The following is a 12,243-nucleotide window of genomic DNA, read 5'->3' as shown; positions in this document are numbered from 1 at the left end:
TTAAGAGTTTAACATGTTTCAGTATGGATCTCTTTGGGTTTATGATGGATTCCAAAAAAATTGGTATTATCTTTTGGAGGGAAGTCCCCTTGTAGTACACTTGGAATTTGTTCCTCTGTGTCAAATAATCAATAGAATTTTTTATCTGGAAGTTTTGAAAAGGTTGCATCACAATTTGCAGAAGAAATGCCCTGAGTTGTGGCAAACAGGTGACTGGTTCTTCCACCATAGGAATGTCCTTGCCCACACTGTGCAGAGTGTTCAGCAGTTTTTGACCAAAAATGGCATGACTCCCATGCTCCACCCTCCTTATTCACCCTGTTTCACCCCAAGTGACTTTTTGTTTGTTTGTTTTCCTGGATGAAAAAAATGTCCTCAAAAGGAAACATTTTGCTGATGTGGAAGAGGTGAAATAAGAAGCAGCAGAAGCACTAAAAAAAATTGATCAGTTCAAAAACTGTCTTGAGCTGTGGAAAAGGTATCTCAGTAGGTATATTATATCAAATGGAGAGTACTTTGAAGGTGACTGAAGTTTAAACATGTAAGAAGAAACATAATACTTGTAATAAATAAATTCCATATTCTACTTAGAGTTTATTGAGATTCTTAAATTTGTATATCCATGTCTTTTCTCAAATTGAGGAAGTTTAGGCCATTTCTTTTTCCAATAAGCTCTATGCCCCTTTCTCTCTCTGTCTTCCCCTTCTACAAATGCCAAAACATGTTTGTCTTTTTTATGGTGTCCCATAAGTTCCTTGAGCTCTATTTACTTTTCTTAAATATTTTCTACCTATGTCTCAATTAAATAATTGTTAATGGCATGTCTTCAAGTTTACTGATTCTTTATTCTACCTGTTTGAATCTGCTATTGAACCCCTCTAGTGAATTTTCTATTCAGTTGCTATATTTTTCAGCTCCCAAATTTCTTAGTTTCTTTTTTTAGAATGCTCATTGTTTATGCTATTTTGTTCATGTTTACTTTTTCTGGTTTATTTCAGTCTGTGTTTGTGTTGCTCTTTAGCTCTTTGAGCATATTTAAGGCAGTTGTTCAAAAATATTTTTCCAACAACTGAAACCTCTGTTTCTTTATGGTTGGTTTCTGAAGATTTATTTTCGTCTCTTGAGTAGAACATATTTTTCTTTTTTTTATGCCTTGTGTCTTTTGTTGAAAATCAGGTATGTGAGGAAAAAAACAACAAAAACAAAAAAACAGCCACTTCTCTCAGACTGGTTCCATGTTGTGGAAGACCTTCACTAATCCTCCCAGTGTAAAGATGTAAGATCTTCTTAGGCCTTTTCTAGCGTTTCTCTTTCCCGGACCTGAGTGTGTATCCCTCCCTGTGCCCCACTTTTCTCATATACATGGCTGTTTTTAAGTGTCCTGATTCTCTAAAAGTCTCATCCCTGCTTCTTCTCGAGGCCTTAGATGGTAAATTGGGTTCCTCTTCCTATAGTTTGTTGTGCTTAGGTGCCACGAGTCTCAGGTTTCCCACACTATGGCCACTGCTTTTATAGACTTCAACTTGATATTCAAACTATGCCACTGTTCTCATCTGACTTCCAAGTCATGAAAGACAGAAATCAGTTTCTCAGGCAGGCCCTGGACAAGCCAAAATATTGCAAACAAGTTTCACTCTTTTCTTTCTGTCCCAAGAAATGATCCACTGTACTGCACCACATCAGGGAGGGTTTGTGGCAAGGGGAAACAATACATCAAAAGCTTCCTAGCATTTTAATTATTGCTTTTTCATGCTTGAGATGTTTTGAGGGGGTTACTGGAGACACTTGGCTTATTTCTAGAACTCACATACACACACACACATACAACTATTTTAGACTATCTGTTGTTGTTTATTTGATGTTGATGTGGGGAAAAAGGGGCGTGGGACTTCCTAGTATGCTATGTTGTGATCCTCATCTCTAGAAGTATCTCTGTTTTTTTAAAAATTAATATATTCATCAACTAAATAAGACACTTTTATTTTATTTTGGTATGACAATAGTAATATTCATTGAGCACTTACTATGCACCAGGTACTGTATGTGCTTTGCTAATTTAAATTATACTATATTCTAGGTGGCATTGTTGTCCCCGCTTTATAGGTGAAAAATCTGAGGATCAAAATCCATAGGCCATATGGGACTAATGCAGACACAGGGTGAAATGGAGATTTAATTGTTCAGTAGACAATGTAAAGGCTATTTATAGTCTACAGTAGGCCAGAAGAAGTTTGCTGGATCTCACCCCATTCTCCAATTTCTCCTGACTCTATTAATGTTTTAAATGAAATCTCAGGCCTGAGCTATGCTCACACTGGAATGTGACTATGGCTGTGGATTAGTCAAGTAATTGCCCTTTTCCTCTAAAGCAGGAGGTAACACATGGTGCATTATTTTGTTCAGGAGGGCAAGAGAGGTCCAAATCCAGCCTTTTGGTGGGTGAATAACCAAGGGGATGAAGTAGAGTGGAGCTTTAGAAAGATGAGAGACCTAACCCGCCATGTGGCCAATGTCTTTACACACACCTGTGGTCTTCAGCCGGGAGATGGTCTGGCCTTGATTCTGCCCCAAGTGCCTGAGTGGTGGGTGGTGAGTGTAGGCTGCATCCGAACAGGTCAGTGATGCATGGAGTTTCCAATGGATCTCAAAGCTGGTCTAGAGAAAATTGGTCCTGGGATATTATCCAGACTTGCATCAATACAGCTCGGAAGGTCTAGCCTGAGATCCTGTGCTAGGACTACAGAGCAAGCCTGCGTGGCTTCTGAGGATTGACTGTTCAGTCAGAGACAAAATGCTTTCTCTTCTGCTTACTCTCTTTTTATCTTGATAGTCTCCTCTTCCTCACATTCCTTCACAAATTATCTTACCCTTTCTTACTCTCTCCCTAAAACTCTCACATTAATACACTCTCAAGTGCAATGTCATATATTCTTTCTCTCCTACACACACACACACACACACACACACACACACACACACACGCACTTTTCTTGCAGTCTCAGGCATTCTCACTTTTCTAAAGATTCATTAACTGTTAGCATTTTTTCATATTTGAGTGTACTCTCTCTCCCACTCTCATGTCTTTAAAACTTTAAAAACCCAGAGCTTAACTGAGAATAATGCGTTTCATTTAGTTGCCATATTTCCTGAGTCTCTTTTCATGTAGAATAACTCCCCAGGCTTTTCTGCATGCAATGACATTTTTAAAAGATACAAGTCAGTTGTTTTGCAGAATGTACTGAAAATTTGTATTTTTGACCGATTAGGATGATATTTGTGCTAAAAACGTTTGGAAAGAGTACTATTAGGGCAGTGCTGTGTTCCTCAGTGCACCTCCTCAGGAGGTGTACAAAGTTGGTTTGTTTCAACATCAATTGTATTGTTTCAACACTTGAGCAAGTTGGTAGTTATGACATTTCTCTTTTCAAATTTTAATGTGGATAGGAATCACTTGTAAAACTTGTTAAAATTCAGATAGCAATTCAGTAGGTTTGGCACAGGGTATGAGATCCTGAATCCTAGGTAGCACTGCTACTATTTGTCCTCTGGACCATCCTATGTATAGTAAAATGTTAAGAATTTCCACGCAGACAACCCCAACCTAAAGCCCACGGTTGTGAAGATGAAATCAAACAAGCAGTTTCTTTCTCATTCTCAGGGATTATCTTTATGCCCAGAGCGACCCTGTTAAAAGTCAAGGACATTCTCTACCGACTACAAGTGTCTAAAGCCAAAAGCATCATGATCACAGATATTCTTGCCCCAGAGGTGGACTCTGTGGCTTCTGAGTGCCCTGTTCTGAAAACCAAGCTCCTGGTGTCTGATCACAGCCGCAAAGGATGGCTGGACTTTCGATCACTGGTCAAGTGAGTTTCTGGCTTGATGAATATGGTCTCTGGGGACAGGTAGGAGAAAGCCATGCACTCCCAAGTGGTGAGAGACAAGCAGCTTGTGGTAAGAAGCGTCTCTTCCCAATGATGTCACTGAGCTTTTGCATGACTCTAGGCTAGTTCCTTCCCCTCTTTTGTTTGCTCTCAGTTGCTTTATCTGCAAAAGTCGAACCTTTTACAGGAAGCTCATCTTTTATGCTCCTCTCATTATAGTATACTCACACCTGGGACTGTGTCTAAAAGATTTGTAAAGCCAGGGAGTAATTGTGATCCATATTTCTTATAGGTGGGAAATATAAAATCTTACTTTTATATAAAATAATATATGAAGAAGTTGATTGAAATTTAAAAAATTTTTAAGGTGCAACTTGAGATTTTAAGAAAAATGGAATGTCTAGCCATGGCTGGCAGGCAGCTCTAGGAATACACACTTTCCATCTCCCAAGGACTAGCTGCCTTGAGAGTCACCTTGCAGCCAAAATTAAGGAAATGTTGGAGTTGAGAAAGATCCTTCTACGTCCAAAATTCTGATCTTCAGCCTTCAGGCATGTCTCACATTTACACATGCTGGATTTGTTTTCTTGGAGCAACTCCTGAGCTTTTAAAAGTTCGTTATGTCAACCCCAAAAGACAACCATTGCAACCCAGTCACATATTATACTAGATTCTGAAATCAGACAATTTAATGAAACAGCTTAAAATAAAGAATATTCTTGAAAAAACTCTCAAATTGCCCAAAGTCAGTATGTACCACTTCTTAGCAAGAACAGCAGAACCAGCGCTTTCTCCAGCATTGGAATTTGTTGCAGTTTCTTTTACCAACACAGAATACTTGGATTTACAATTACATTAGGCACAAGAGCCCCTCAGTCTAGGAGAAACTCCTGAAAATCAAGGCACACTGAGGGAGCCAGAGATTCTATCTGTCATTTCGAATTCATGCCACTGCAGACATACATTGTGTGCAGAAATTATATAGATTTCTTTCACTCTCATTCTCCCTTCTTCATCCCCCATCACTGACACCACAGAACTTAATTCCTATAAAATTAGTTCATATAAAACCAAAAAAACCCCCAAACAACTAAAAAGCTTGGCAGTATAATTAAGAGTACAAACTATGGCTCAGTCTGTGTTTGAATTCTGGCTCTGCCATTTGCTAGCTGTATGTCTTTGGGTAAGTTGTCTAACTTCTCTGAGCCTCAGTTTAGTTTTCTGAAAAGTTGGTATGATTAGAATAGTACACAATTCCCAGGATTGCTCAGAGGATTAAATGAATTTATATTTGTAAATCACTTAGAGCATTGCCTTGATCATAGCCAGTGTTATGTAATTAAGTGTTTGTAAAATAGTTTTTTAAATCATTGTACTTTCCCAATTTTTTAAGCAAAAAAAAGCTAGTCCACTCATCCAAATTTCCTATTTATTCAGTTGAATGCCTAACACCAGGAGAGCCAGTTTTTCCTCCAGTGTTGCAAACCCCCAGTTTTCTGTCCATGCCTCATGTGGTATCTTTTGCGTCCCCAGAGGATGGAATAAGCAGCAAACACAACTTTCCTTCTTTGTTCTTGAATTCCTTTGCAGATCAGCATCCTCAGACCACACCTGTATTAAGTCAAAGACCATGGACCCAATGGCCACCTTCTTCACCAGTGGGCCCACAGGCTTCCCAAAGATGGCAAAACACAGCCATGGGCTTGCTTTACGTTCCTGCCTTCCTTCAAGGTAGAAAAGGGTACACCTGTGGATCCCTGGTCTGGTGCGAGCAGCATGTGTGTGTGTGTGTGTGTATGTGTGTGTGTATGTGCGTAAATAAATAACGTGACTCCATCTTGTTTCTTTCTTCCACTGTCTTCCGTTGAGACATTTGGTGTCTGAGAGGTAGAGGAAGGGAATTTAAAATGTTTGCTGACAGAAGCTTCAGAACAACAAGAGGGACACATGTGGGTCCTGAGTATCTTCAAAGGAGATGTGGAAGAAATGTGGATGGAGACAGAAGGCATTTTGCAAGCCACACAAGCCATTGCATTTCTGACAATGGCTCTATAGCTTTATGGGGAAGACAATATTCTAGCAGGGTGATCTGAGGTGGCAGAGCCTCTCTTCTCCCCCATTATGGGCAAATCAGACTTGGAGTTTCCCAGCTGCAAACTACAAGGGAAGGAAATATCTGAAATGAAAGTGTGCCAAGCTGTTGCTGCTAACTGAGAACAAACAATACATAGAAGCTGAAGCTCTGGCCTTCGGTTAATCATTCGATCAACTTTACACCAAACCTCTCCATCCCTTCTCCTTCTCCTCTCCAACTGGCAATATTCAGAACAGAGAAAATTCTAAGTATTTTCCAACTTATTAACTTATTAACCAGAACAGGGGGCAGAGAAGTCTTCATGTGTTTGCCAGAACAGGAGGCAGTGGGTATTTGTACCAATTATAACAATAGAGTAGTGAATCCCTTGGAGAGATGAAGGTGAGAGAAAGGAGAGCTTTCTGGGGGTTGAACAGTATGTGCAAGGGAAAAAATATATAGAAAAAGGTATTCAAGGAACTACAGAGACTTGAGAATAGCTGGCGCTCATAGTGTTGGATGGAGGGCCAATAGTAAGAGTTGGAAACGGGAGCAGCATTTAGATTATACAGTGTCTGGCAGACCTTGACATAGAATTTGTACCTTATTAGAAAAACAATGAGTAGGTACTAGAAATTCTTCAGTAAAAGAGAGACCTGATCAGATTTGTATTTTGAAAGGTCACTGTAGCAGCAGGATGGAGAATGGGTTGGAGAAAGTTAGAATGAATTTGTTAAAGACCAGCTAGAGGATCTTGGAATAATCCAGGTATAAGATGATAGTGGCCAGACCAGGTGGTAGAAACATGAAAGAAGTTAACACAGCTGCGATTTCAGGAGAGAGTGAACTGGATCTTTTGGCTAGACATGGTAGATCAGAGAAGTCAAGATTGACTCCCAGGAATCTGGTTTGGAAAGTGTTTCTAGGTACAAATAGAACATCAGAAGAGAATCACTTCAAGGAAGGCAGTATGAATGAATGAGTTTCAGTTGCATGTGATTAGCAATGTGATTTGGAAGTATACCTTTAAGATCTGGGGTGGTGGTGGCCTAAAGTAATGCTGAAAACACATGAACTGAGAGAACAGGGTGGGTCCCTAGCTGAAAACCAGAGTCCTCAGTCCTTCATCATATCCCCATTCCATAATAACACAGCTGAGGTGACTGCATTTTGGAGTTAGCAGGAAATTATTGCAACTGAAGATGTCTGATGTCTTCTGGTGCCTGTCTGACTCAGGTTGGATTCTGGCTGTCTTGAGGTCCCTGCTTGAACCATGGGCAGTAGGTTCTACAGTATTCATCCATCATCTATCCCAGTTGAACCCCAAGGTCATTGTACAGGTAAGAAGACTAACCTTCCAATATCAAAACACTCCCAGAAGAAACATACATTTCCAGGTCCAAAGCTGGATTCTGCTAAGAAATATTGTTTTATGTACAGTAGCTCATGAACATAAAATAACCCTGGCTCTGGACTTCTTGAAGTGTGGAGCATTGAATCAGCACTGTTTATCAGAATCAGATCAAAATGCAAGTTTGAAGAAAATGCACATTACTGCTGCAGGAGAACTCTGCTTTCTGCTCCACACTTCTACTGAAAGCTACTAAAGTTCTAAGATGAGTTATAGAACACAACTTGAATATTAAAACCCAGAGCCCACACTTGCTGAGTACTAACTGAGAACCAAGCTATAAAAAATGCCCTGGATACATATGATCTCTAATCCTTGCCTAATCAGGAGAGCTCCCTTGGCTATTTTTTTTTTTTTTGAGTTGGAGTCTCACTCTGTCTCCCAGACTGGAGTGCAGTGGCTGCTCCCAGCCACCGCAGCCTCGACCTGCTGGGCTCCGGTGGTCCTTCTGCCTCAGCCTTCCAAGTAGCCGGAATTACAAGTGCACGCTACCACACCCAGCTAATTTTTCGATTTATTGTAGAGATGAGGTCTCGCCTGCCCAGGCGGGTCTCGAACCCACGGGCTCAGGCAATCCACTCACCTCAGCCTCCCAAAGGCGCAGGATTACAGGCTGAGCCACCGAGCCTGGCTCCCCTTGGCTATTTTTAACAAAAACCCACTTCAGTGTAGCTTAATGGAAGAAGGAATATATGGGAGGGAAACATTGGGACATTTCACGATACCACAGAAAGACAGCTGAGCTTGACAAGGATCTGAGACACGAACCAGAAAGATGCCAGGAATCAAGGCAACTTTGGTGTCTCGTCTGCTTTTCTCTGTAGATTTGTTCCCTTCTTTCTGTGTGTAGAATTGCTCTTGCTTCTTCACATGTACAAAGTCAAACATAGAACCTACAGCATTCCTGGGCTGACATCCTTTATTCCCCAATGACTAGGTCAGATCAGCTAAAGGGAGAGTGATCCAGACTAAGGCAACAGTCTGTTACCAAGTCATCAATCCGACCCTCTATTCTGGGCTGACGTTACACACATATACATAACTGACATGGGAGTGAGTTCTACAAAACATGGAAAGGGATCCTATGGGATGGGAGCATTACGCCAGGGATAAGAGTAAAAGCAAAACTTAAAAAGAGGTCATAAATGTGAGATATTGCAACGATCAAATCCAGAGATTAAAAGCTGGAAGAGAGGGACTGAGAATGCACCCAGATTTTCCCTAAAGTGTTCATTATACCTCACATGCTTCTACAAAGACTACATCAATATTCTCATTTTACAGATTAGAGAAAAGAATTGCAGGTAAATTAAGTAACAGGATTTGAATGTAGACCAGGCTGATCCTCAAACCTGCATTCTAACCTGTCTACGGTTCCTCTCTCTCTTAGAGTAGCTTCATCCTGACTTGATACTTGACACGACTTCCTCTTTTAGGTAAATAATCACGAACACGAGACATTTAATGCTCTAAATTATCTGGCTCCACTAACTTCAATCTTCACAAATTTTGTTCTTGTTCCTCCCCAATGGATCTAAATGAGATATTTTATTTGATTTGACTGAAATGTTTCTTCAGTTCCTGAGACTTTGCTTCTTGTTATTTCTTCCATGTACAAAAACTTTCCTATTTTTCTGCATGTAGACCCTGTATCCATTTGCTAATGTCCTGACTAATTCCTATATCTTCCACCAAGCTTCCTGGACCACACAACAAGAAGGAGCACTTCCCTCTGCTATGTTCTTACAGAACTTCCTTCCAATCTCTCTTATGACATCTACCGAGCCTGCCTTATCATTTGAATCCTGCTTTATCCTCCCTTTTATTATGTACTCTCCATAGGAGGTAGAATGTTATCTTACTCTTTCTGCATTCTTCCATCAGCACCTGACACATACCACTTATGAAACTCATGCTCAATAGATGCATACTACAAGAATTAAGAAATGAATAAATGGGCTTTCCTAGAGGGGAGATTATAACTGGTTGATATTTATAATCTTAACTGTAAAATATTTGTTCTCTCTTCACTTTCCAGACCTTTTTCAAATAACCCATCACCCGCTGCCGGCAGCACCATCTGTATTTCGAATGATTCTGCACCAGGATTTCAACAGGTATGGTAGAAGTGTTTGATAACAATAATCTTTGGGAAGGATCATGAGGAATCTGATGCAAAAATAGTTTGACTGTTTTTCCTCTGGATCTTTGAGGGGTGTGTGTGTTAATTGTTGGTGGTGATATTTGTCAACCAAATTAGTTAAATGAAAACAAGACCCAGAGATCCAAGAGAAATACCCAATGAGCCTTGTGTCATTGTGTGTTTATTTATTTTAAAATAATTTTATTATGAAATAAAAAAACATACAGAAAAATGCATAAGACAGAAATTTACAGATTAATGAATTGCTTAAGAGAAAACGCCCATGTAACCACTCCCCAAGTCACAATAACATTTCCAGTATCCCAAAGCCCTCCACATTCCTCCTTATCTCCTCTAAAGGAATCACTATCTTGACTTTTATAGTGTTTACTGTATGCTTTCCTCTATAGCTCCTAAGGAAATATCCCCAAGCAAATAATTTCACTTTACATGCATTTGAAATCTACACGTGTAATCATACATTATTCTATAATATTTGACTTCTCTTTTCAACGCCGTGTTTCTAAGATGTGTCCATGTTGCTGCACATTGTTGTTTTTAGTTTATTTTCACAGCTGTGTAACATCCCATTTGAAGAAAATACCAGTTTTTATTTTTTATTTTTTATTTTTTTGAGTTGGAGTCTCACTCTGTTGCCCAGACTGGAGTGCAATGGCCGCTCCCGGCCACTGCAGCCTCACGTGCTAGGCTCCGGCAATCCTTCCACCTCAGCCTTCCGAGTAGCTGGAACTACAGGTGCGCACTACCATGCCCAGCTAATTTTTTGATTTATTGTAGAGATGAGGTCTCGCCAAGTTGCCCAGGCAGGTCTCGAACCCACCGCTCAGGCAATCCTCTCACCTCAGCCCCCGAAAATGCTGAAATTACAGGCTGAGTCACTGAGCCCGGCCAATACAAGGTTTTAATACAAGCCCTACCATTAATGGACATTTGGGTAGTTTTCCCTTTGGGGTTATTAATAATTAATGTTTTGTTGAACTCTTGTACACACACCCTAGTTTATATAAACATGTATTTTTACAGAGTTTTTCTAGAAGAGAAATTTCTAGGTCAAAGTGACACTACGTAATACCTCACTATTTTCTAGGGTATAAAACCAATATCTCCTCCCACTAGCAGAGCAGGAGAATTCCCACGGTTGCACATCCTTGCCAACATTTGCTATTTCCAGAATTATTAATTTTTGCCAATCTGTAGTGTTATCTTACTACAGTTTCATTTTTGAACTTTCCTGGGCTTGAGGACTTATTTTCAGCTAATCCCAAATCTGCCCTTTGAAACTTATGGGCATTTATGTATCTTTAGAGACTCTGAAAGAACATCTTTTAGAGAGCTATTCAATAATAATGGATAACATGTTTTAGAAGCAAGAGTTTACCTGTCAAAGAGTTTAATGATCACCTTGAAAGAGCTAACTCAGAATTACAAAAGGTTGTTATTCATGAAGCTTCAGTCTGGCTATTTTCCATTTCCATGTATATTGCCAAGCTCATATTACAGCCACTTTTTGCAACATTCCTCAGATGATGGCCTTTGTCCAAATCCAGTGAAAAATCTTTTCAGGGCATAACTAACAACTACATCTGAGACTCTGCTTACTTTATGTACTTTGGATTAAGCTCTAGAAGAATAAGGAAAACAACTTCAATGATCCTAACCTTCCTATCTTTCACTCCTGACCCTGACTGTACCGGGAGAAGATGATGAGGCAGGAAAGTGGTCCAGATATGGCTACTCCCCTCATCACCAAGAGTCAAGCTTAGCCTGGTGCCTGCGGGATTCACCTGGCTCTCAGACCTCTATCACTTTTCCCATTTCTTCAGGGAATCAGATAATTATTTTGTGATTAGTTTTGCATTATTTAGGGAAACTTCATGATATACCCTCTGAACTACTACCAATGCCCAATCAGACTTTTCTTTTCTCTCTGGAATTCTTTCTGTCAGTTCCTGTGACCTTTCTTTCTCTCTGTTTCTACACACAGTCAAATCTGCCCTGATGTCCTGAGCAATTCATTTCCAACTCCTAAATTACCCATTCAGAAATACAAAAGCCTTTCAATAGTACAACCCAAACTTCACAGGAGAACCTTATTAGTCCATTTTGCATTGCTATGAAGGAATACCTGAGGCAGAGTAATTTATAAAGAAAAGATATATTTTGGCTCACGATTCTGCAGACCATACAAGACTTGCAGTGTCAGTATCTACTACTGCTGAGAACCTCAGGAAGCTTCCAATCATGGCAGAAGAGGAGGGAGAGCCTGGGTGTCACAAGGCAAGAACAGCAGCAAGAGAGAGAAGGGAGACTCTAGGTTCTGTTAAACAGTCAGCTCTCACATGAACTAATAAAACAAGAGCTCACTCATTACCACAAAAATGGGACCAAGCCAGTCATGAAGGGACCACCTCCATGACCCAATACTCCCCCACTAGACTCCACCTCCAACATTGGGGATCACATTTCAACATGAGATTTGAAAGGGACAAACATCCAAACTCTATCAAGGCTTATAGTTCTATTATCGCCCTAGTGTGTCTTCAGGATCTTGTTCCTCCCCCTTTCATGGTTTATAAAAATATCCCTCTTGGCCACACAAAATGCTTCTCTAAAATGAGTTCTGATAAACATACTTTTTTTGCTTCATCAACATCCAGATTTAATCCAAAGTCCTCTGATTTAACCCAAGAGTCTCAGCACCCACCCACCC

At 40.1% G+C, this 12,243-nt stretch overlaps 1 pseudogene; it reads left to right on the top strand.

Annotated features, from left to right (window-relative positions):
* LOC103253272 overlaps positions 1-12,243 on the top strand; it is a 28,479-nt pseudogene that overhangs the window by 1,476 nt on the left and 14,760 nt on the right.

Source organism: Carlito syrichta, unplaced genomic scaffold, assembly GCF_000164805.1.
Source record: "Carlito syrichta isolate Samal-C Ts95f unplaced genomic scaffold, Tarsius_syrichta-2.0.1 Scaffold216232, whole genome shotgun sequence".
Classification (NCBI taxonomy): Eukaryota; Metazoa; Chordata; class Mammalia; order Primates; family Tarsiidae; genus Carlito; species Carlito syrichta.
Note: the sequence above shows the minus strand (reverse complement) of the source record. Positions and strands in the feature narration are given on the sequence as shown.